This window comes from Papio anubis, chromosome X (assembly GCF_008728515.1).
Source record: "Papio anubis isolate 15944 chromosome X, Panubis1.0, whole genome shotgun sequence".
Lineage (NCBI taxonomy): Eukaryota > Metazoa > Chordata > Mammalia > Primates > Cercopithecidae > Papio > Papio anubis.
The window spans coordinates 38,206,283-38,232,237 of NC_044996.1; the positions used below are offsets into that span (position 1 = coordinate 38,206,283).

The 25,955-nt window shown below is 38.5% G+C and overlaps 1 protein-coding gene across 6 annotated transcripts in view; it reads right to left on the minus strand.

Moving 5' to 3' along the window:
• The window catches only part of PLS3 (plastin 3), an 87,031-nt gene that overhangs the window by 43,833 nt on the left and 17,243 nt on the right, over positions 1 to 25,955 (minus strand). The window contains exon 1 of one of the 6 annotated variants that reach the window (XM_009198168.4): positions 12,114 to 12,205. The exons of 4 other annotated variants lie outside the window; for them this stretch is intronic. The gene's annotated coding sequence lies outside the window, so the exon portion shown is untranslated. Of the gene's footprint in view, positions 1 to 11,929; positions 12,030 to 12,113; positions 12,206 to 25,955 lie in introns of those variants that run through there. One more of the 6 variants, XM_009198167.3, reaches the window with a different exon arrangement.

Consider the following 25,955-nt stretch of genomic DNA (forward strand, 5'->3'; position numbering starts at 1 on the left):
TCAGCTACTTGGGAAACTGAGGTGGGAGGACCGATTGAGCCCGGGAGGTAGAGGCTGCACTGAGCTATGAGCACGTCACTGCACTCCAGGATGGATGACAGAGCAAAACCTTGTCTCAATAAAAAAAGTAAAAATAAAAATTAATTAAGAAATGCTTAGATCTCATAGAAATGATTTTAGGGCACCAGTTTACTCCAAAAATTAATCCAGTGCATTATAAATATATATATATTTTAAAATTTTCAAGTTTCTTCTTTCTTTTTTTTTTTTTTTTTTGAGACGGAATCTTGCTCTGTCACCCAGGCTGGAGTGCAGTGGCGGATCTCAGCTCGCAAACTCCGCCTCCAGCGAGTTCACGCCATTCTCCTGCTTCAGCCTCCTGGTGGCTGGGACTTGGTACGCACACCAGCCCAGCTAGTTTTTTTTGTATTTTTTAGTAGAGAGGCGGAGTTCACCGTGTTAGCCAAGGATGGTTTCGTTCTGACCTGCGTCTCGCCGATACCGAGCTTCCAAAGTATGGGTTGACCTGAGCTACGGCGCCGGACCTAAGCTCTTATTTCTAATTGCCTTTAAAAAGCCTAAAGTGACTTTGCACATACAACTCAGATTTTCCATCTATTGGGACATTAAAGAGACACACTTCAGTAAGAACAAAAAGAAGAAACTGGAACATGCACATATCCTCAAAACCGTACTTCCAGACAAGATTGTTTTGGGATAACAGAACAGTTCCAATGCAGGACTTTCAATTTAAGCCAAACCCATATTCATTTAATTATTAGCAGATTCAATTTGAAAGGAAATAAAGAAATGCTACTCTGAAGTACCTGGGCCAAGACTAAAAAATATGAAGCCAAATTTAAAAAGCTCACAATATATGCTCTAGTAGATAAGAATTACAATTGTAAAATTTGCTATTTGGAGCTTAAAATAAAGTTGTTTAATGTAGATTTCTTTATGCCACTATGAATTAAAAAATGGTCTGTCCTTAACACTGACAGATACTTGATGGTGTCTTTAAGGAAATCAAGCAGTAAAGTACTATCTTGGGAGAAAACATCACATTAAGTAACTTGGGAATGACTAAAGATATTAAAAAATTAAAATCTTACAAATTAAAATAACAGAAGCTCTATTCCTCTTCATGGGGCATTCAGTGTACTATAGGACTTTTTTCTCTTAAAGCTACTATAACATCGGATGGATTTCACAAAACAAGTACGGTGCGATATCAATACTGCCCTGTAGACACTTCATGTCATCTCAAGTACCAGTACACCAAGGTGTTGTACCTTGCCCAAGGAGGTAGTATGTTTTAACAGAAGAAAGACTGTGGGACGTGAAATTAGAAGGCATCGATTATTGCTCTGGTTCTGCTATTCCCTAGTAATGTGTCAGGCTTAAGTTAATTACTCTGTCTCAGCCTAAGTTTCCTCATTTGAAAATAGTGATAATACTACTTCCTCCAGGGCCTAATGAAGATTACAGATGGTATATATGACAGCATACTGTGACTATGAAGTATTACACAGCAACTTCAAATCCTTCATGAAAGAAAATAGGCAATAAATGAATGCCTGGGTTAATTTTGTAGAGCTGTATAATGACCTTAGTTCTACTAATAGCCTTTTACATGGGATAAATAAAAAGTTATCTCATCTCCCTATAATTACTGACTACAGAGTATAATAGGTCTCTCTCATATATAAAAACTACACAAGCACGTTAAAGTAGAATTTAAGAAGGATGGGCCCTAAGGGGAAAACCTGTCACCTGCAATCCATGGCTAAATTTGAGACCTTCAAAGACCAGTTTCTAAACACAATTTGAAGAGCAGATGGGAATAAACAACAATTTTTCTTTAAATAATTTAGGATCACTTTTCAAAATAGCTAACAGCTTGTCAATATTGTCACATTCCTCCTAATTTGCAAATTGTTTCACGGGTACTGGAAAAAGGTGAAGAGAAAGTATTACTTGCTGAATAAAAGTTTAACTCCAATTTCACAATATGTGATTTACAGGCAAGGCTTTTCAAAAGTATACTACTCACCCAGTCTGTCTTCTCACAAAAATGGACTTTATGTATTTGTTTTTTTGTTTTTTTTTTTTTGTTTTTTTTTGAGACAGGGTTTCCTCTGTCATCAGGCAGTGAATGCAGTCTCAGCTTAGTGCAGCCTCCAATCTTCTGTCAAAGCAATCTCACACACCTCAGCCTCCTGAGTAGCTGAGACTACAGATGTGTGCCACCACACAAAAGTGGACTTTATTTACATGATGAGAGAGAGGGAGAGAGAAAGAGAATGGACACTCAAAGAAATAGAAATATATTTTTCCTCCATTTAAACTCAGCAGTTTTAATACTTATCAAAAAAGAAATAAAATAGATCTACACTTTTCTGAATTTGTTCATCTGCAAAGCGCTTTAATCTGTCCCAAATTCTGTTTCCTCCCTAGCTCCTATGCCTGCCATTTCTGTAAAGGAAAAGGGAAAGCTGTAGAGAAAGCCAGCCCTCCTTCACTAAACATATAAGACACAGGAAAACAGATTTTCCAATAAGGGAATAAAACAAAAGCAAACAAAACCTTGTTTGTTTCATAAAGATATAGTCAATACAACTGGGTATGAATTCAGGGCGTCACCCATAGAAGAATCTTATGCCTATGAAGTGTCCCTAAATTACAGGAGTTTGAGACTAACAATGCATTGTGAGAGCCACTCCACCAGCTCATTTAACTATACATAAACCGTGAACACAGATCTTTGCTGAGAAAGGTGTACCTACAACTACCTGAAACTATTACTCAAATTCTGAAAAGAAATTTGAGAAGGGAGGGTTGCTATTTATCTCTAAACACTCACTCGCAGAATGGCTGTGAACAAATACGTATACATGTCATTCAGTACCATGAGGTCCAGGAGAAAGGGAATGCACGTGGGAAACTCATCTGGGGGTAATAAACGTCACCAACTTGATTTTTTTTTTTCTTGAAATTGAAAGGTAGCCAAAAGATAAAAACAGGATATTCACCATAGACTTCATCCCAGCCACGCAATAGCCGGAATTTAGGAAAGAAGCTCATCACTTAAATCAGAGATTGGGCAACACATACTTGAGCTCCTAAAATGAACAAGAAAGCAACAAAGAGGGGACAAAACATGGAAGAAATACATTATTTCACTATCAATGAAAATAAACCAGTTAGCCACCACTATGTGTAGTTAATTCAAGAACAGTCGAAAGGTGAAAGGGGTGTTGTCACCTTCCTCCATCCAAAACAGGCAGTGTTTTGAACATACTTGCACAGCCGAAACTGCCTCCCTAAGTTGAGTAAGTGAACAGCTCAGCACTAGTCTCTAGCTTGGATGGGTGTGCAATACTGTGGGCTAAAACTCACCTATTCATACTATGATTACTAAAGCTCCAGTCTCATGTTTCCTAATGACTTTAGAAGATTCCCAACTTGAATGTCTACCACACTCACCCACTTATTTATTTATATTCATCAAGCGTTAACTTAAGGCTTAGTATGTACCAGGCACTGTGTTGGGTGCTCCAGATAGAGACAATTAGGATCCAAATTCCCTTCTTTCTGGAAGAGCTGCACTGTCACAATTAAGGGAAACAGATGGAAAAACAAAAATTCAACATTAATGCTATCATGCCATCATAGTCATATATACTAAAGGCATTGCAGGTGTCAGAGAGGACTTTTCGGGTGACGTTGAACGGCGCCGGTGATTTTTATCAGACATCCCCGACAGGCGACCTGAGAGGGGCAAATAAAAGAATTGTACCTAGGGTTAGTGACAATTTTGCGCCAGCAGCAGATCAGGGTCCAATTTGGAAGTGGCCAATGGAGAAGGAAAGTCAGCGAGAAAGATTCAAGTTAGGAAAGTCTAAGTGTCTCCAATCTAACTTACTGCCACATTATTTTCCCTGTTTTTCCTAACTCTTTCTCCTGCCAAATCAGGTCTCACTTTCAACTTTCCCACTTTCCTCTGTCTCCAGACTGCAGTTTGACCATAAAAAACAAAGGGAGGATCAGTCAACCTCCAATCCCTCTGGATTCTTGTGCTGATTTACTTTCATTGTATCTGTTTATCACCTCATGTCGGCCTTTATGGATCTGCCTGCTGTTGTATTTCCGTGCAATCTTTGCTGCTAACCTCGAAAAGTGAATATAAACATTCATACGAAAATTAGCACGTATAAATGTTCGACCCCTACACTTTTCTGACTTGACTTCTTGCTAATGTCTGCCTATCTTTCCAATGTTACTTCCCATTATATGGACTACACCCAGCGCCAGACAACACTCAAGAGACCTTATTCCCCAAACAAGCCATGTATTTTCCCACTTCTTCCACTCCCTGGAGAGACCACTGGGTCTCTGTCAGAACATTTGGGAAGTATCTTCAGATTGTCACTTTTAAGATAAATTTATCTTCCCAGTACTCTCACGGAACTGTGTTTCTTCTATTACAGCTGGTCCTGGATTCTCCTCTATCAGTACCTTTTGTTTTATCCTGGTCTCTTCTGCTTTTCCTGTCTCCCATTACAAACTTCCTGTCTCTCTATCTGCTTCTCAAGGTTAGAATACCTTCCTCTATTTTTCCTCTCTCTCTATCCAAATTCTACTCACCCTTCAAGCAAGGTTCAGAAGCCTCATCCTCTCCCAAAGCATGTTTCCCAATGACTCCATCTCCCCACTGATCTTTCACTTCAACTCCCATAGAATTTAGAATCTTGCAAAATTTAGAAATTTAATTATAGACTTCTCTCTATAGTTACATAAGTAGATATGAGGACAGTCTAGCTGGGACTTCCATTGTCCTACTTGGTTCAGTTTATCTACCTTCTTTACACAGATTCTTAAACTTAGTCAAAGAGAACAATCTTCCTCAGTAAAACAGAACCCTTCTTTCACGAATAGCACACAAAAACTTGTGTAATTCTTTGCTCTGCAAGTCTCATTTCAAGATTGTTTGTTTCTGGAGAACAGTCTAAACTTCACCTTTTACCCCCACTGCTGGATGTTGGTTACATAGGCATGGCTTAAAAATACACTAACTGAGGCTGAGGGTGGTGGCTCATGCCTATAATCCCAGTGCTTTGGGAGGCAGAAGTGGGAGAGTTGCGTGAGGCCAGGAGTTCGGGACCAACCTGTACAACATAGCAAGACTCCTTCTCTAAAAAAAAAAGAAAAAAAAATGTTAAATCAGCTGGCATGGTGGCCTGAGCCTGTAGTCCTAGCTACTAGGAAGGCTGGGGCAGAAGGATCACTTAAACCCAGGAGTTTGAGGTTGCAGTGAGCTATGGTTGCCTGCCTCTAAAAAAAAAAAAAAATTGATAAATAAAAAATAAGATAATAAAATACTCCAACCAATTGCAATGTTTAGAAGGTAGTGAAAATTCCCAGTATTCCCCAATGCCAGTGATCGGCAATGGGAACACGAGGAGTTGAGAGGATGTGAGTTCCATAACTTCATTCCCTAAATTGTATTAGGGAATAAACAAAGTGCCTGAATAGTGGATTGACACTTGAGACTGAGGCTAATGAAGCTTACAAATTAAAAGTGCATTTCCTCTGACCAGAAGCAGTGACTCATGCCTGTAATCTCTGGGGCAGAACACAGGCATGAATCCCACAGGTCAGGTAAGACCATCCTGGCCAACATAGGTGAAACATCTCTGCTAAGCAGAGCCAGGCGGCGTGGCTGCAGCTCCACCAACCAGTCCAGCTACTCAGGGGCTGAGGCAGGAGAGCCAGCTTGGGCAGGAGATTTGGGAGGCTGCAGTGAGCAGAATCCCGGGACCACTGCACTCCAGCCTGGGCGACACAGCGAGACTCCGCCTCAAAAAAAAAAAAAAAAAAAAAAAAAGATGTGTTTCTTCAAGCATAGCTGGAAAAAAAAAAAAAGAAAGCAAAAGAATGTGTTGGAAGAAAGGTAATTAACTATTTTTTCCCTCTTTCCTTTTTTTTGTTTTTCTTTTTGAGATAGAGGTTTGCTGAGTTGTCCAGGCTGCAGTGCAGTGGCATGATTGCTGCAGTGCAGTGGCATGATCACTGCAGCCTCCAACTCCTGGCCTCAAGTGATCCTCCTGCTTTAGGACCTCCCACCCCCAGTAGCTAGGACCACAAGCATGCACCACCATACTTGGCTAATTTTTAAATTTTCTTTCTTTCTTTCTTTCTTTCTTTTTTTTTTTTTGTAGGGACAGGATTTCACTATGTTGCCAAGCTGTTCTAAAACTCCAGGGCTCAAGTGATCCTCCTGCCTCAGCCTCCTAAAGTGCTGGTGTTACAGGCTTGAGCTGCAGTGCCCAGCCAATTAACTACTCTTCCCAGAAAAACAAAAATAAAGACACTACGCATTGCTTTGCAGAGAGAAGGTACATGCCCAGTATAGCCTTTGGAAAATAACTTAAAAAGCTACTAACAAATATGACCATGATATCGAGAAATAAGAACAGTTGCCAGAAAATGCAGATAGTAACCCCCTCCAGCTAATACTAACTTGTTTTCATTACTTAAAAGGATAAGGGATTCACTTAAGCCTTGAACTAAAATAGCCAAAACTTTAATTGTATAAAACATACAGAATATAGACAATTAGTTCAGTAAAGACTATACAGAGTTCTGAAAGTTATTTATTTAAAACATTGGTGTTAAATTGGCACTGATCATAAAACAGGCAACATTCTGAAAAAAAGCACACAAATGCTTACTTTTTCCTGACACATTCACTCCTATATATGACAGGCTTCTGCTTCTCTGTATTAATACTGCTTAATTTCAGCCTCCTGAATGCTAAGTATTGTGAATGACCCCTCCCATTATATCAGTGCCAATAACTTAGTCTTAATATAAAACAAACACTCAAGTTATCTATGTGATTTACTTTTCATTTTAATATTTTTTTCCTTCAAGATTTTTCTCAAGAAGAAGCGGCTTGGAATTTTGCTTGGAATTTTGCTTGACTCATTTTAGAAAACTTTCAAGGAATCTTGGTAAAGGACTAATTGTAAACGCGTAAGAGGCTATATACATAATTTTTATTTAATGATTTGTTGCTCTGAAAGTCAAAATAAGGGAGTCAAAACCTAAATGCTCTCACATGTGTCATAGGTTCCTAGTCCTTAAAGTTTAGGAAAGGTTGAAGTAGAAGGAAAAGTGGTAGAGTGTCTTACAGTGCATTGATTCTAGCACATCAGCATTATTAAAAATTGCTGCTGCTTCTTTTTTTTAGATAGAATCTCACCGTGTCACCCAGGCTGGAGTGCAGTGTCATGATAACTGAAGCCTCCAACTCCTGGGCTCAAGAAGTCTTCCCACATTAGTCCCCTGAGTAACTGGGATTTGAGGCACACACTACCACACCCAGCTAATTTTTGTATTTTTTGGAGAGATGGGGTTTTTGCCATGTTGTCCAGGTTGGTCTTGATCTCCTGGGCTCAAGTGATTTGTCCGCTTTGGCCTCCAAAAGTGCTGAGGTTACAGGTATGAGCCACCATGCCCAGCCAAAAATTGCTTCTTATAGTCAATGTGGCGAGCAAACATCTATGAAAGAAATAATCACCACGTATAGCAGACTTTACTTCGGAAAGTTTTTTTTCAGGTCTAGCTCTTCTGTTCATTCTACTTAATATTTCAGCTGCAAATGGTACAACTAAACAGAGGACATCATTAGGTACCCCAAATAAAATTGACAGTATTTTCTCATGAGGCATTATTATATACACTGATTAGATTGTATAGTATCAGGAACTACAGAATAAAGTAACTGGCTGATGGAACATAAATTTGGATTTATTTAGCAACTGTGCTTCTACAATTCACATAGAAGGCAATGAAAATAAAAGATCATAGAACAAAACCGTATCATGTCAGATAACATAATATAAAATTTCAGGGATACTTGTAAAGTAACATGAAAAACCTTACTACTATTTCCATGACAAAATATGCTTCGAATTCCAAATCAATTGAGAAATGAACTTTAGAGGCTCTATCTGTGACTGAAGGCTAACTCTACCCTTTATCCGACTCCAAGTAGCTGCCTACCTATAACTATAATTTGGCCTTGGATATATCTAAAACCTTTAAGGAGACTTAAACATCAGTCTACTCTTTAATGTGAAGAGATGGCTCTGTTCTGCACGTACACTGCTCCAATAACCCCTGTGGATGCATAAGAAACATATAAAGGTTTATTAAGAAGGGTGCGGAAAAGAGATGAGAGCAGAAGAGTTATTTGCAGTCATGCATGGGGTTAGACTAAGCCATTTTAGCCCTCTTCTACCACTGTAATACCCACAACCAATTAAGCCATCTTCAATTTTCTGTTTGTATTATATTATATTACATTATATTACTATTATTAGCTTTGAGACAGAGTCTTGCTCTGTCACCCAGGCTGGAGTGCAATGGCATGATCTCGGCTCACAGCAACCTCCACCTCTTGGGTTCAATTGATTCTCCTGCCTCAGCCTCTCAGGTAGCTGGGATTACAGGCCCCCACCACCATGCCTGGCTAGTTTTTGTAGTTTTACTAGAGACAGGATTTCACCATGTTGATCAGGCTGGTCTCAAAGTTTTGACCTCAGGTGATCCACCCGCCTCAGCTTCCTTAAGTGCTGGGAATACAGGCGTGAGCCACTGCGCCCAGCCTTTTTATATTATTATTATTATTTTGGGACAGAGTCTTGCTCTGTCGCCCAGGCTGGAGTGCAGTGGCTCTATCTCAGCTCACTGCAACCTCCGCCTCCCGGGTTCAAGCGATTCTCCTGCCTCAGCTTTCGCAGTAGCTAGCATTACAAGCATGCACCACCGCATCTGGCTAATTTTTGTACTTTTAGGAAAGACAGGGTTTCACCATGTGGGTCAGGCTTGTCACGAACTACTGACCTCAAGTGATCTGCCCACCTAGGCCTTCCCAAATGTTGGGATTACAGGCATGACCCACTGCGCCCAGTCTTGTATTATTTTAAAGGCGATGCATCATAGGGTCATAGTTGCTAACCAGTTCCTCCCCTTCCCCATATTCCTATAGCCCTTTTCAGCTTTCAGTGTGATTACATCTATTTCTTTCTCTATCTCCTCCATGAGCCTGTGAGCTCCTTGAAAGCACGGTTGGTATCTTATTTGACTTTGTATCTTGGTTCACAACAAGCACCTACCAAATGTTTGTTCAATAAATAAACTTCCATGGAGGTGAGTAGGGAAAGTGCGCAGACCTACACATCATGCAGGCTATATAGTCCTCTCACGTGGTTTTAAAAACACATACTCTATTGGAGAAAGCTATGAACAAAATAGTCAAGATCAATAACGTCCTCACATTCTTCACATCCAATTGGCCTGTTATCATGCCTTAACTACCCTTGTTCAATACTTCAAGATACTACAAGACTCTTCAAGATGTTTGTGACCTGTCCTTTGAATTTAGCTGAAAATCAGACAGAAATAAATCTTTTCAGAAGCAGTTTTCACTTTCAATCATTTCGGCATTCAAGCAGCACATTTAACCTTTACAGTCATACACATCATGCGTACATCATGTTTTGACAAGCCTGCAATTTATAGATAAAAGTTAACATTTAGAAGTAAATATAAGGAGTTAAAGACCAGCCTGGCCAATATGGTGAAACCTCGTCTCTACTAAAAATAAAAAAATTAGCCGGGCGTGGTGGTGGGCGCCTGTAATCCCAGCTACATGGGAAGCTGAGGCAGGAGAACTGCTGGAACTTGGGAGGTAGAGGTTGCAGTGAGCCAAGATCAAGTCACTGCACTCCAGCCTGGGCAACAGAGTGAGACTCCATCAGAAAGAAAAGAAAGAGAGAGAGAAAGAGAGAGTGAGAGAGAGAGAGAGAGAAAGGAAGTAAAGAAATACAAATTGCCCAAAACTAAAGGTCTACTAACATTTTTATTGTCAATATTTTCAATATATACAAGAAAAAATAGCACAAAAAACACCCATAAACCCATCACAGATTCTACATTTATCCAGATTTCTCCACATTTGCTTGGTTCATCTATTCTCTCTTCCTGTCCTTTCTTCTCCCTCCCTCCTTCCCTATCTGTCTTTCTTCCCTGAATTACTTTAAAGCAAATCTCAGAAATCCTGTGATTTCATCCCTACATAGCTATTAAGAAATGAGTTCATTTTTTCTGGAAATACCTCTATTCTGTGCTATAATTGATGATTAGCTAGATTCTAATTGATTTTTTGTTTTGTTTTGTTTTCAGTCCAATATCTATGAGTCACTTAACCCCCAAAGGGTGCCCAATCCTGTGTCATTTCCTGGAGGAATATCAAATACCTCCATTTTAGGTAAAAGTTTCCTTTCCTTTTTTTATGCTTAATAAACAAAGATAAGATCTGAAAGCAATGGCTATTTAAAAATAAATTAATACATAGCTTTTTCTAATAATAGAAATATTCAATTCAATTTGGTCAGATTAAAGACATCATTTAAATGTTTCTCAGGCAAGAATTTTGCAGCTATTTAATGCAAGTCTTAATTATGGTCTAAAAGCCCCTTTTCCTGGGATGAAGAATACTATTTCAAACCCAAAGGCACAACAAAAAAACAGCTCTCCCTCCCCTAGCTTCAGAAAGCTAAGGTACATTAACTAACTTCTTAGATTGAAATAGCCCACTTTTCTTTTAAAAGGTCTAATGTCTTCCATACCTCCTAAGTAAACTTTTACATCTACCCCAAAAATCTGAATAATTTATGGTAAAATAAATCTGCTGCTAATGAAATTCATTAATGTTCATGCCTAAGAAGTATTTCCAGTTTCCTTTCTTATGAAAATTAACATATGTTGGAGTGAAGCCAAGGGCAACTTTCAGGGATATGTGTGTGGGGTGTGTGCGTGTGTGAAAGACAGAGAGAGAGAGAGAGAGAGAGGGAGAGAGAGAGAGACACTAGGCAAGATCAGACTAGTTATCATGCTTCCTTTCAATTTAAAATAAAAATGCCATAAAATATTGTGACCTACAACTCAAATCACTATATACACTACGCAGAAAGCTATCGGCAAGTCACTGAAAATGCCTCCTACAGTGTTATATACCTTGCTTATATGTTAGCAAATACAGCACTTGTTAATTGAAAAAACTGGTTTGTTTTGTTTCATACTTCACTTTTTACTTCATATGCGTATACTAAGTACAACCAGTCCAAGAGGTGATTCAACTCAGAGTGAGGATTGACTATATAACTAGCTATACTTCCCTTTGCTGGAAATATGGGGAAATTAAACTTATATGACAACCATTTGATGGAAAACCCTGATGTATCCGAGCACCAGAAATCACTATTGCTACCAAGTACCAATACCATCAAAATTTAATCACCAGTGATTTTTATTATTTTGCAAATTATAAACATTAAGACAACTGTTTGATTTAACCCACTTAGGAAGAGTAGAATACTAATTTAATCATGACATGTTCTGTCATGACAGCCAACTCAATCTCCATTTTACGTAATTTTGAAAAACCATTTAACTGGGATCAAAGGCATTTGAAATTCCTCCCCACCACAAATATAGACAATAATTTCTATTATTTAGTGTTTTAGATACTTAACTTGATAAATACAGCTATATAATTAGGACTTCAAAACCCATTTTTAAAAAATATAAACTCCCTAAACAATCTCTAAATAAAGACAAATACAGAATACACACAGAACAGGTTAGAATCTAAACTTCAAAATTTTCTCTTAACAAAAATTTTATTCTAGTTGAGTAAATAATATTTTTTAAAGTGACTCCAAATGCTTAACTACACAAATAAACAACAGGAATTTCAAGCTTTTTAAAGTAAATTTCTGCTTAATCATTTAGTATTTAAATTTAGATTTAGTAATCTGAAAGTTAGAGCCTGTCAAAATAGTATTAAAATAGTTACCCGCTGAGAGCAAACTTGGTTCTTTCCTTTCTCGCAGCACTGATAGACAGAACCTTCTCCCACGCCCAGAAAAGCAATCTGGAAACCCAACATTCTTCTTACAATTGCAACTTTAGAGAGCAAGTCACAACACTTCCTGCTAGAAAAAGAGAACACCCTGACAAAAGAATGATACAATACTTACGAATCCCCTTCCTGTCAGCCTGGCAGTATTTTGCCGAGAATTTAATAAATTCTAACTTAAACGCAGCATTTAAAGAGAAAAGTTTTCTTTCTTCTTCTTCTTCTTTTTTTTCCAAAATCATACAAGGACTCAGGGGAATTTAAAGTTAGTTCAGGTCAAATAGCTACAACCCATATACCTATTTAGAGTTTGAACAGTAGCCAAGTAACCTGCTTATTTTAGAACACATGGAACAGCTTCTCCCCAGTGCCCAAGTCACTCGTCCATAGTCAAGAACATTACTTGCGAAGGCAAATTAACTCTCAGGCCACTCACTTACAGTCTCTATTATTCATTTTCATCCATATACAACATTTACACCCCATATGCTAAGGTGGTGTAGCATTTATTTCAAGTATATACATTTTGATTTATGTCAAAAATGTAAGCTCTTCTGTGCAGGAACTATATTTTCTGCTGGCGTAGCACACGGGAACTAAATCAACACTTGCTGAACTGAACACTTTTCTAACTGAGAGCCGTAGTAAAGAGGTCTAGAGCCAGATTGGGTTCAAATCCTGGCTCCACACTTTATCAACCATGCAAATTGCTTAAAACTCTTCTGCCTCTATTTTCTCATCCCGGGATGAAGATAAGAGCAACTCCATCATATCACAGTTCACTATTTTATACATGGTTGTAAGGCTTAAATGATTTAATATGTGTCATAAATTTAGATCAGAGTCTGGCGCATGGTAAGTACTAGATATGTGATAACTGCTCTCATTATTGAAATTTGCCTTTAACTGGTCTAGCAATCTAATCAGTGAGTTGCTAAATTAAGCAACTGGTTAGTTGTGAGTGTCTTTTATGAGAGAGAACAATCAGTTGGAGCACTGGGCTAGGCTGAGGAGGCCATTTCTGTACTGACATAGGGCAAGTTAATAATTTGAAAGGAAATGCAGCACAATGAAAGCATCAGGGTCTTAGGAGTCTGACAGACCTGTAAGTCTGTGTGACCCTGAACAAATTACTTAGCTTCTCTGAGCCCCGGGTTCATATCTATAACAATGAAGCTATTCCACATATTTCACAAGGTCCACATGATGACCTAATGGGAAGATATAAATATGTAAGAGTGTTTGAGTCCAGCAAGGTACACAGTAAGTGGCAGATATTATTATCATCTGTCTCGGATAAAGCATGCATAATGCCATCTGCGGCTCTATTCTACCTCATGAGAATGAAAGAAAGACAATAGATACTCTAGTCCTTCATAAATAATATACAATAAAGTATTTTATAATAGCATACTGAACTCTCAGCATAAGGAGGTGACTCACAGTGTGGTCACCTGTGAAAAGGAGCCCTCACTGGATCGTCCCCATTATGAGGCAGACAGTGTTCCCCTGTCTTCATCACTAACCACCATCAGCAGACACTGGGTCACATTTTGTGTCCTTCATGGAAGTGCTTTAATTTATTTCACCAATCACAAAATCTTCATGAAATATCAAAAGGCAACACAATGCAGAAGAGAAGGAATATAATGGCAGGAGTCAGAGGACATGTTTTTCCATCTGTCCTTGTTGCTGACTCACTATGTGAATGAAGCTTCTTCAACTTTTCTGAGTATCAAATTCTCCATTTCTAAGCATAGAACTATCTGCCTGTGTCCTATCAGGGAATAGTAGGTAACTACCAAGCATTTTGAGCTACTTTGAAGAGTATGTGTTATCATTCATTTTTCAGACAGAGAAAACCGGGGCACAGGCAACTGCCTCAAGTAAGAAGACAGTATCAGTTTAGACCAGAAATGTTGCCTTTTCCCCAGCCTTACCTTTTCTTCAGCCACACCTGTTGCCTCAAACCACTGAGATGGGTCTGTCCCAAATGCTACGTAACCACCCTTTTCAGATATGTAGCAGTATCATTGAGGAAACTAATGTTTTAAATATGTAATTCTTCATTTTAGAAAACAGCTTTCTCTCGTTTCAAGTTTTACAGGTCATTATAACAGTGCTACTTAAAAACTGTTTCTCTGACTTTTCCTTTCCTGGTCATCTGGAATATTTATGCTCTCCAGCTTTCCAAACTCCAAGGCTAATCTTCGATCAGCGTGATCTGTCAACACCGAGTTACTAATTCTAAAGTCACTTCACCTTAATATAATAGCATCTATTTCTACTGCAAAACATTGTAGTTAAAGTTCTAGGAGTCGATATGCCCTTCAAAAGGGCACATCTTCTACTTAGTAAATGCTAGGTGTAGGACATAGAGACAGTTTTGGTTTTTTTTTTTTTTTTGAAACGGAGTCTTAGTGGCGGGATCGCGGCTCACTGCAAGCTCCGCCTCCTGGGTTCACGTCATTCTCCTGCCTCAGCCTCCCGAGTAGCTGGGACTACAGGTGCCCACCACCACGCCCGGCTAATTTTTTTGTATTTTTAGTAGAGACGGGGTTTCACCGTGTTAACCAGAATGGTCTCGATCTCCTCACCTCGTGATCTGCCTGCCTCAGTCTCCCAAAGTGCTGGGATTGCCCGGCCAGTTTTTTGTTTCTTTTCTTTTCTTTTTTTTTTTTTTGAGATGGAGTCTCGCTCTGTCACCCGGGTTGGAGTGCAGTGGTACGATCTCAGCTCACTGCAACCGCCGCCTCCTGGGTTCTAGCTATTCTCCTGTCTCAGTCTCCGGAGTACCTGGGATTACAGGCACCTGCCACCATGCCCAGCCAACTTTTGCATTTTTAGTAGAGACGGGTTTCACCATGTTGGCCACGCTGGTCCAGAACTCCTGACCTCAGGTGATCCACCCATCTTGGCCTCCCAAAGTGCTGGGATTACAGGTGTGAACAATCGCACCCAGGCTAAAAGACAGTTCTACCACATCACTAATTTAACAAGTTTTAGCATGTGACCCATTTTGTAAACTTCTATCTCACTCACCATCTGAGGTGTGTGTGGGTGTGTGCGTGAAGGGGGCGGTAGGGAGCGTGTCTGTGTATGTGCACTTATGTGAACAGGATCTCGGTTTTTACTATGGGTAATGAATACTGGTTTGGGAATGCAAAATGGTGGCAAGGGTTCTGTAATAAATTCTACATTCCCATCAACAGGCCGCAGAATGAAAACAGCTTTTAAATTGCATCCCAAATTCATCAAAATGAATGCTAAGGAAAGCCGATGGAAACCAAATTCTCACTCTCATTCTCTCCAGATGTTACAAACAGAAACCATAAAGTTAAGAGTTCAGGCTGGGCATTAAGAGTTCAGGCCGGGCATTAAGAGTTCAGGCCGGGCCGGGTACGGTGGCTCAGGCCTGTAATCCCAGCACTTTGGGAGGCTGAGATGGGCGGATCACCTGAGGTCAGGAGTTTGAGACCAGCCTGGCCAACATGGTGAAACCCCGTCTCTACCAAAAATACAAAAAAGCCAGATGTGGTGTCGTGTGCTTGTAGTCCCAGCTACTCGAGAGGCTGAGGCAGGAGAACAGCTTGAACCCCAGAGGCAGAGATTGCAGTGAGCAGAGATTGCACCACTGCACTCCAGCCTGGGCCACAGAATGAGACTCTATCTCAAAAAACAAACAGAAAGTTAAGAGTTCTCACACATGGACTTGTGGACACACTCCCACCCCAGGGTGGAGAAAAGAGGCACACCCCAAAAAGTTATAGGAGTTTCACATAAGTATCAGTGGAATATGTAGCTGTAACACAACAGCCAGGCATAGTATTTTTAAAGTCTCTTAAAACTTTCATGCAGACGTCCTGCTCTCCACCACACCCAGTACTAGGTATACTTTCCGTGTGTGACACGTACATTGGAGGCCTCTCCCCCTGTGCTTAATGACACACCTCAACAACACTCATCTATTTTCCTTTCATGAAACAGTTTTTTTTCCATCTTCATGACTTATAAAAACAAAGCGAACAAACAAACATAGTGAGTGAAGCATAGAAGCAAAGGGATCTAACATATAAAACAGGCAACAAGTTTACATTCAAGAAACTACTACTATAATTTTGGGACAATATTGGAAAGTTTAGGAAATTCATACCAGGCACAGCATTAGGTATATAAACTTGTTGCATGGATGTGTCAGTTTTAATAATCAAGTCATTTATGTAACTTTTTTTTCATATTTTGGGAAAAATAAGTTAGAATATATCTTAATTTCAATATTCTGGCCAGACATGGTGGCTTGTGCTTGTAATCCCAGCACCTTGGGAGGCAGAGGTGGGTGGATCACTTTAGCCCAGGAGTTCGAGAGCAGCCTGGGCAACATGGCAAAACCCTGTCTTTACAAAAATAATACAAAAAAATTATTTTTTTTTTGTATTGGTGGCTGTCACCTGTAGTCCCAGCTACTTGGCAGGCTGAGGTAGGAGGATAGCTTGAGCCCTGTAGGTGAGCTGTGATCTTGCCATTGCACTCCAGCCTGGGCGACAGAGCAAGACTGTCGCAAAAGAAAATATAAAATTCAATATTCCAAGGGCTGTCTCCCTGATAGTATTTACTAGCTCTTTATTTGTGTAACTAAGTAATCAAAATTTTAAAATAAATAAAGAAAAGGTCAAAATACATCGAACTACACATGGGGAAAGGAATGAATTTAAACGTCATACATGTTCAGTTCATAGCTAATAAAAACATACAAAGGAATAACTCACATGCTCTACAATTTTCTATACTGAGGGTCTCTCTCTCACTTAAGAAAGAAAAGAAAGGAGAGGAGAATAGGAGAAAAGTGGAGGGCTGGGGCAAAGGGATAAGGGGGTAAACAACAACAACCAAAAACCCAACTCAGCAGTTCCTAAACTTTTTGGCCTCAGGATCTGAGGATCCCAAAGAGCTTGGTGACACATGGGTTAGATCTATCAGTGTATCTGTCACATCAAAAATTGCAACTACGAAACTTTTAAGATATTTATTTGTTTAAAAATAAGAATAAGCCCACTACATGTTAACATAAGCTTTTTAATGAAAAATAACTATATTTTCAAAAAAAGTGTAGTGAGAAGAGTGGCATTGTTTACATTGCTACAAATCACTTTAATATTTAACCTAGTACAAGAAAGCTGGGTTTTCATATCTGCTTCTGCATTCAATCTTTTGCAATGCCAGTTTTGGTTCCAGTGTATGAAGAACATCTGGCCTCCTACAGATAAACTGTTGTAAAAAAAAAAAAGAAATATTTTAAGAGGCTTTCTAGATACTTACAGATATTCTTCAATACTACACCAAAACTCGAGAAGTGGTAGTTTCTCAAAGGTTGGTTGCAATGTAGAGTCTGATACAATATCAATGATTTTTTCAAAATCTATTGGTCTGTCTTGCACTTAGAATGGGCCTTTTACCCATGCTTGATTTTGTAACATCATGCATTAGTCATTTGGAAAAATATTGTTTCATTAAGTTATGCGGGTCTTCCAAATGCTGACACACTTCATTATACAAACTAACAAATCATTTTCATTAATTATACTGTCGATTTCATTAGAAAAGCCTAAGTATTGATCGGATAAAATGGTGACTAATGCAAGTTCTCAAAATTTTGAATTTTGCTTGAAAGTTCTAATTTTAGCATTGGCAACAAATACTCTCAGTTGTTTCCCTTGCAGTGATAGGCACACTTGGTTCATTTTTTTAAAAAATAAAGTATCTGTTAGATACTTGGGTTTGAATAATCAGTTAATTTAATCTTTCAAAGTAAAAATGGTTGTCCTTTTTTTTTTTTTTTTGAGATGGAGTCTTGCTCTGTCGCCCAGGCTGGAGTGCAGTGGTGCGCTCTCGGCTCACTGCAAGCTCCGCCTCCCGGGTTTACTCCATTCTCCTGCCTCAGCCTCCTGGGTAGCTGGGACTACAGGCGCCTGCCACCACGCCGGGCTAATTTTTTGTATTTTTAGTGGAGACGGGGTTTCACCGTGTTAGCCAGGATGGCCTCTATCTCCTGACCTCTGATCCGCCCGCCTCGGCCTCCCAAAAGGCTAGGATTACAGGTGTGAGCCACCACACCCAGCCTGGTTTTCTATTTCTTAAAAGGCAGCTAGTTTAGCTCACAACTCAAACAGCTGCACAAGTACTTCCCCTCAAGACAATCATCATATATCCATATGCAGCAGAAATACTTTATGGGTACGTCTCATCTCATCACACACAGTATTAAAAAAGATGCATACCTGAGAATTGAGATTTAATAAAATTATTTTTTCCTGCTTCATCAAGTACATTTGTAAATGAAACGTATAAGATTTTTTTCTAAAGGTGATGGTATGGTGCTGAGGAACACAATGGCTATTACTACAGTGTGGGGCCACTATCTTGATTCAACAGCTTTACCCACTACTGCTTTTGCATCATCAGTGCAAATGTTAACACAGTGAAAAAGCAAATAACAATTTAGTTTTATCATGAAAGTAATTTTAACTCCCATGGGCCCATGCGCCACACTTTTTGAAAACTGATGCTTTATTCAGTAATATTTATGAAGGAGCCATCTAATTTTAGAGACAGCAAACCTATAAAGTATGCAGGTTTTAACAAGAATTTTCAAACTGAAAATAAAATTAACAAAATTACATATCTAGGTTTTAACCTGAGTTCTGTACTTTTGAACTGTTAAAAGAAAAAACACCTCTTTAATATCAATTCAGGTGAGACAAAAATCTACAGCTTATCTACTTCAAAGCACATTTTGCTCAATCAGGTTCATGTCTAAAAGGCATGACCTTATCATGACAATCATAACATAACATGTACAGTGTTGTTTAGAAACTTTTTTTTTTTTGGAAATGGAGTCTCACTCTGTCCCCCAGGCTGGAGTGCAGTGGTGCAATCTTGGCTTACTGCAACCTCCCATTCCCGGGTTCAAGCAATTCTCCTGCCTCAGCCTCCCAAGTAGCTGGGATTACAGGCGCCTGCCACCACACCTGGCTAACTCTTTTTTTTTTTTTTTTTTTGGTATTTTTAGTAGAGACGGGGTTTCACTATGTTGACCAGGCTAGTCTCGAACGCCTCGGCCTCCCAAAGTGCTGGCATTACAGGCGTGAGCCACAGCGCCCAGCCTGTTTAGAAAATTTTAATAAATTTTTTAAAAGATTAAGAAAGGAAATATATGTTACAAGATGAGTTAACATCCTACTCATACACAGCAAATTAGATTTTTCTTGGCAGGGTGCGGTGGCTCACGCCTGTAATCCCAGCACTTTGGGTGGCTGAGGAGGGCAAATCGTGAGGTCAGGAGTTTGAGACCAGCCTGGCCAACAAGGTGAAACTCCGTCTCTACCAAAAATACAAAAAAAAAAATTAGCTGGGCGTGGTGGCAGGCGCCTGTAATCCCAGCTACTTGGGCGGCTGAGGCAGGAGAATCTCTTGAACCCGGGAGGCGGAGCTTGCAGTGAGCTGAGATTGCGCCATCACACTCCAGCCCAGGCCACAGTGCAAGACTCCATCGCAAAAAAAAAACAAATCAACCAACAAACAAAAAAAATTTTTTTAAATTTCTTCCTGCTTATATAAAGGACTTGGGATTTTGGAGAGCAAAATTAAATTTCCTGGCTCATATTTATTCCATAGATAAACGCTGATTAAGCATCTATTCTGTAAAAGGCACTATACTAGTTGGCATCAGGAAATATGAGGATTTCTGCAACATGCTTTTCATATCTTCAAGGGACTCAGAGTGGCTGTGTCTATATATATAATCAATTCCCTAAAATGGGTATAATGCTTCCACTATGACCTTTCTAAGGAATATTTATGTTATTACAAAGTACAACTTGAGCCAATTGAACTGGAAGTCACTATAATGCAATTTTAAGAAAAAAAGAAAGGGAAATGGTGTATGAAAGAAAATAAAAAAAGGAAACAAAAAATAAGAAATGAGACTTTCCCTAGTTTCCCTCTATATAAGGAAATGAACAAGAGATGTGAGCAAATATGGGCATGACCACATCATTTTTCCACCACAACCCATCATCTTATTTCACTTCAGGACAGGAACCATCATGTCATCTCCTTTGAGTCAGCTCTTGTACTACTCACATAGGCAAAAATAACTGAGCAATATTCATTTTCCACAAGGAGCATTAAATACATTTAAGTATTCTATAATTTTTCAAATGACAGAAGATAGTTTTACAAATGCCATGATTTTACATTAATTTCCAGGGCTACTAGGTCCTTTCACCACCTCCCCCAATGCAAATTAAGCCCACCCTCAAGAAGAAATCCACAAGTTAAACTAGTAACATTCCTCAAGAGGCCTAAGTATAACACTGATAAATGAAAACTGAAAATGATCATTGCAGAATAAAATATTTACTTTACTTATCAGCTTCTAGCTTCTTGACCTAGATTCCAAACAAAATGTCATTTTTTTTCGTATTCAAGCTGTAGATAGTATGTGCAAAAGTTCTCAAAACTCATTCAGTGAAGATCTTTAAAAGTTGAATGATATTTAATGATAGCATTAAATAATTTTAAATTGTTCTACCATTTTAATATGTAATAAGCTCTACGAGGGCAGTGATTTTTTTGTCTGTTTTGTCCAGCAATCTATTTTCAGCTTATAGAACAGTGCCTGGCATACAGTAGGCACTCAACAAATATTTATTAAATGGATGTATGTGGAAGACATTGCATCCTAAAGGAATTAACTCAGTGTCATATATTATAGTGGTTTATTTCATAGTCAAGAATAAACTTTCAGCATTTGTCTTTTTAATGCAAAGCAGATAAATAAGGATAAAAGGTATCTACTCTTGTTCCATTGGCTAACTGTATAAGATACGGTCATTCCTGAAAGCTAATCTGGCCGAATACATGGTGGGTTACATTTTCTAACAGCACCAAATCCATGCTCAGATTTGGCAATTGAAACGAATTTCTAAATTCTGCACCTTTAGAAAATAAATTCATTTGAGAGAAAAGAAGTGGAGTGGAAAGTATAAAGAACTCTCAATGTATCAAGTTTTTCCTCAAACTTGCCACACACACCCTCCCGCAAAAAGAAAGAAAAATATCTCACTGTCAAGAGTCAAAACATCACTGCTTTAGCTTTCCAAACTTTAAACAACTACTTTTTGACCTCACAAGGAATAACAAAACCTTCAAAAGAAAGAACCGCTTTAGCATTTCCTGCCAGCCTGCCCTAGTCTAAAGATTAACCTTGTCAGTTTTTAGGAAGACATATAAAATCCCCTTTAAATGACTAATTCAGATGAAGTAGTAACATGAAGCCATAGCTTTTAAGACGCTGGCTTCTACTTGTTACCAGATGTTGCCATCACTTCAAAGTGTTAAATACATCCATGAAGAATTTCTGATATATTTGCGTGTGAAATATTTTCTGACTTCCACTGTTATCGTGGAGTCACATTCATGGAGAAAAATTGTTGACTTGCTGTTTAATAAAACGACCTTAAGATTCCATTGTTCACTTTGAGAGCCACTCTATGTCAGTATAATTCTTCCATGTAATTCCTGCAAGCACATATATATATACTTTCAAAACACAATACAAATTAATTCCATTTCATTGGGAGTTTGCCATGAATGGCCTGCTTTATACTTCTTTTGAATTTGGGGTGGGAGGGAAACTTTCACAAATAGTTCAGTTGAAAAATCCAAATTTTTGCATGTGTATACTTTTGGTATTTCTTTTTCAGACAAGTAGACTGTCCTGAGCTTTACATAATATAAGTTAGAGTTCCTTTGCCAGGTGTAATTCATCTATTCCACTATACTTTCTGACCACCACTATTCTCTGATTAATTTCTTTGGCTATGTTGCCATCAAGGTTTTATTCGCTTTTTTTCTTTCTTTCTTTCTTTCTTTTTTTTTTTTTTTTTTTTTTTTGAGACAGAGTCTCCCTCTGTCACCCAGGCTGAGTGCCGTGGTGCAATCACAGCTTACTGCAGCCTCAACCTCCCCCAGGCTCAGGTGATCCTATCACCTCGGCCTCCTGAATACCTGGGACCACAGGTGCATACCACCACACTCGGCTAATCTTTTTGTGTTTTTAGTAGAGACTGGCTTTCGCCATGTTGGACAGGCTGATCTCAAACTCCTGCCCTCAAGTGATCCGCCCGCGTCGGCCTCCTAAAGTGTTGGGATTCAGGCGTGAGCCACTGCGCTTGGCCCATTAGCTTAATTTTCAAAAAAAAGTTTAAATCTCCAGAGAGAGTTTAATTCAGCAACAATGGTTGCTATTTTCTACACATAATGGTCATTGTTAAGTCTGGCCCAACACAGAATCCTGAACACAATGTAGATTTATCCTTAAGATTGGCTGCAAAAATACCATGGTCTCATAAAGTATTAATAGTGATATGCCCTTACCATTCCAATGTATGGGAGCTTCACTACAAACTTTGTTTATTTTATTTCTACTGAGATGCCTCAATTGTATGACTTTGAGGAGGAAATCGAATCCATAAACACAACACTATGCTGGCTCAGATTACTACAGACTGGATTGTAACTGACCAATCTTGCTTGTTTGGTGTTTTATTTGGCAATCTGTTACCTGGTACAGCTAAAGTCTCATCATAATGAATTCTGCCACAAGTCAAAAGCTTTTGTGGTCTTCACTTCCTAAAAATCATACTGTTAGCAAAAAGTCACCTATACATGAGTAACCAACCTCTTCCCTCTCCCAGATTATTACCTCAGAAATTGGCTAAAGCAATTAGCAGAGTTCTTTTGATGAGGCAAACTGTCCTGGCTCACTAGCTGAGAATTCACTGCTGGAGAGAATGAGTTTTTAAAAGTCTTTCACTAGACAAAATAAATTTTAAAATACAGATAAATTAGATGTGAAGAAACAAATCTGGATATGTGTTTACAATGAGTACCATTATATTGCATCTTCTTTAAATCACACTGTCTAAATTATAGTTTTGCATTACCTAAGCAGGGTTAGGAGTAAGTGGGAAGTAACACATCACTAATATGAGTGATGGTAAACTTCACTGTAATGATAATGCTATGAGCCAGATGCTATAACTTAGGGAATTTTTCATTATAGAAGTAGTTCTGGCCGGGCGCAGTGGTTCACGCCTGTAATCCCAGCACTTTGCGAGGCCGAGGTGGGTGGATCACAAGGTCAGGAGATCGAGATCATCCTGGCTAACACGGTGAAACCCTGTCTCTACTAAAAATACAAAAAAAAAAAAAAAAAAAAAAAAAAAAAAAAATTAGCTGGGCGTGGTGGCGGGCGCCTGTAGTCCTAGCTACCCAGGAGGCTGAGGCAGGAGAATGGCGTGAACCCGGGAGGCGGAGCTTGCAGTGAGCCGAGATCGCGCCACTGCACTCCAGCCTGGGCCACACAGTGAGACTCTGTCTCAAGAAAAAAAAAAAAAAAAAGTAATTCTGCTACTGTACTTAGGGTAGTACATTTGGACTCTGATTTTCGATTTCCTGCTAAGTCTAAACACTCAATCCCACATTCATAATGTTATAGACCAACAGTTATACACTTTATTAAACAATAAAGAGCCAATTTAAATATAAATAGGATGGAAAATATAACTGGAACGTTGTGTTTTGCGCCTACCACCCTGAATCAGTAAGCAGACAGAAAAGTGGAAAAGCTTTATCTTCAGAAAGCAAAACAGAAAGAAAGCATGATCTCATTCAATTTTCCCTCACCCAAAACCAACAAAGTGACATTTTCTCTTCAGTTCTTCTTCAGTCCTAATCCGTTTGATAGCCTCCCTCTTTTTTTAAATACCTGAAAGTAAATTTCTGAGTGTTCTTTTAAATTAAGAAGTTTATCAGATGCTTTTTGTAATTTAAGATTTTATTTTGCAGAATCAACGACCAAAGCATGAGAATACACAAATGTTTTCATTTAAAAACTTTTGACTTACTATTCATGAATTATATCCCAAACTCCATTACCCTAAATTTCAACTATTTAGTAGCATATTCCATTTTGCTCTATGGGGAGATGAATTTGTTTGGGATAATAGAAAAGGTAAACCATACTTTCCTTAAGGCAAAACAATAGGTTTAGGAATCTTATTAACAGCCTTATAAATCTAATGGTTGGTCTTAAAAATTCCAGAAGTAAACCTTCAAAAATTTTTAAATTCAAAAACCTATTAGTGATTTAGAACTTGACAGTTACATACCTAAATCAAAATGTGTCATTACTTTGAAAAACTTCAATTTTGTCCATTAAAAAAGTCATTCATGTTATGGCTGAAAGGAAACTGCTGGCTGGGCATGGTGGTTCACACCTACAATACTAGGACTTTGGGAGGCTGAGGCAGGAGGATTGCTTGAGATCAGGAGTTTGAGACCAGCCTGGGCAACTTAGTGGGACCCTATCTCCACACAAAAAATTTAAAAAATAAAAAAAGAAACTGCTAATTAATATTCATTCAATAATTTCAAAATCATAAAAATACACATTTCTTCAGAAAATAAGAACTAGCGTTAGACTTTGTAAGGAACTAAATTGTTTTCCTTAACAGAATTACCATTTTTAACTTTATTAACATTACATATGCAATTTCAAAAGTCTAATTCATTAATTCAATTCCTCTCAAAATCCTAGAACAGTTTTTGTGGTTATAGACAAGCTTCTTCTAAAAATTAACATAGAAAGGAACAAGCCTTAGAACATCTAAAACTGCTGAAAAATAAGGTGAGTAGAGTCTAGGATGTTGACGCTGCAGTGAGCCGTGATTGTGCCACTGCACTCCAGCCTGGGCAACAGAGCAAGACCCTGTCTCAAAAAATGAAAGAAAATAGGTGAAAGACAGGAACAGACATTTCACTGAAGAGGGTAAACAGATGGAAAATAAGTGCATAAAAATGTTAAACATCATTAGCTATTATGAAACTGAAAATGAAACTATAATGAGCTATCACTCAGAATGGCTAAAATAAAAAACAGTGACACCACCAAAGGCTGTCAAGGATGTGGAAAAACTGGGTCACTCATACATTGCTGGTGGAAGCACAAAATGGTACAGTCACTCTGGGCAAACACTTTGGCAATTTCTTATAAAATTAAACATGCAACTCTCATACAACTCAGCAATTGCACTCTTCTGGCATTAATCCCAGAGAAATGAAAACTGAAGTTCACACTAACACCTGTATACAAATACTTGCGAAAACTACAAAACTGGAAATGGCCCAGATATCCTTCAATAGGTGAATGGTTAAATAAACTTTGGTACATACACACCATGGAGTACTATTCAACAATGAAAAGGAACGAGGTATTGACATACACAACATCAACTTAGGTTGAATCTCTAGAAAATTATGCTCAGAGAAAAGTTAATCTCCAAAGGCTACATATTATATATCACTCCATTTATATAGTATTTTTAAATGACAAAATTATAGACATGGAGAACAGATTAGTGGTTTCCTGGGGTCAAAAATGGAGGTCAGGGGAGGAAGGAGGTGTGTGTTGTTATCAAAGGGCAATAAAAGGGATTCTACTGGTAATGAAACTCATTTGCATCTTGTCTGTATCAGTGTCGACACTGTGGTTTTGCTATTGTACTACGGTTTTTTAAGAGTTTACCACTGGAACAAACTGGGTAAAGGCACACAGGATCTCTATGTGCCATTTCTTACAAGTAGGTGTGAATCTACAATTATCTCAAAATAAAAAGTTTAATTAAAAAATCTAATTCAGAATTAAACACAGAATATAGTATAATTAAATTAATAGGGAAAATAAAGAACATTTACTTGTATTAATTCTATATCCTGCTTTAAACATTATTCCCGCTTTATCTTTTTTTTTTTTTTTTGGTGCAGTGGCACGATCTCTGCTCTCTGCAAGCTCTGCCTCCCAGATTCATGCCATTCTCCTGCCTCAGCCTCCTGAGTAGCT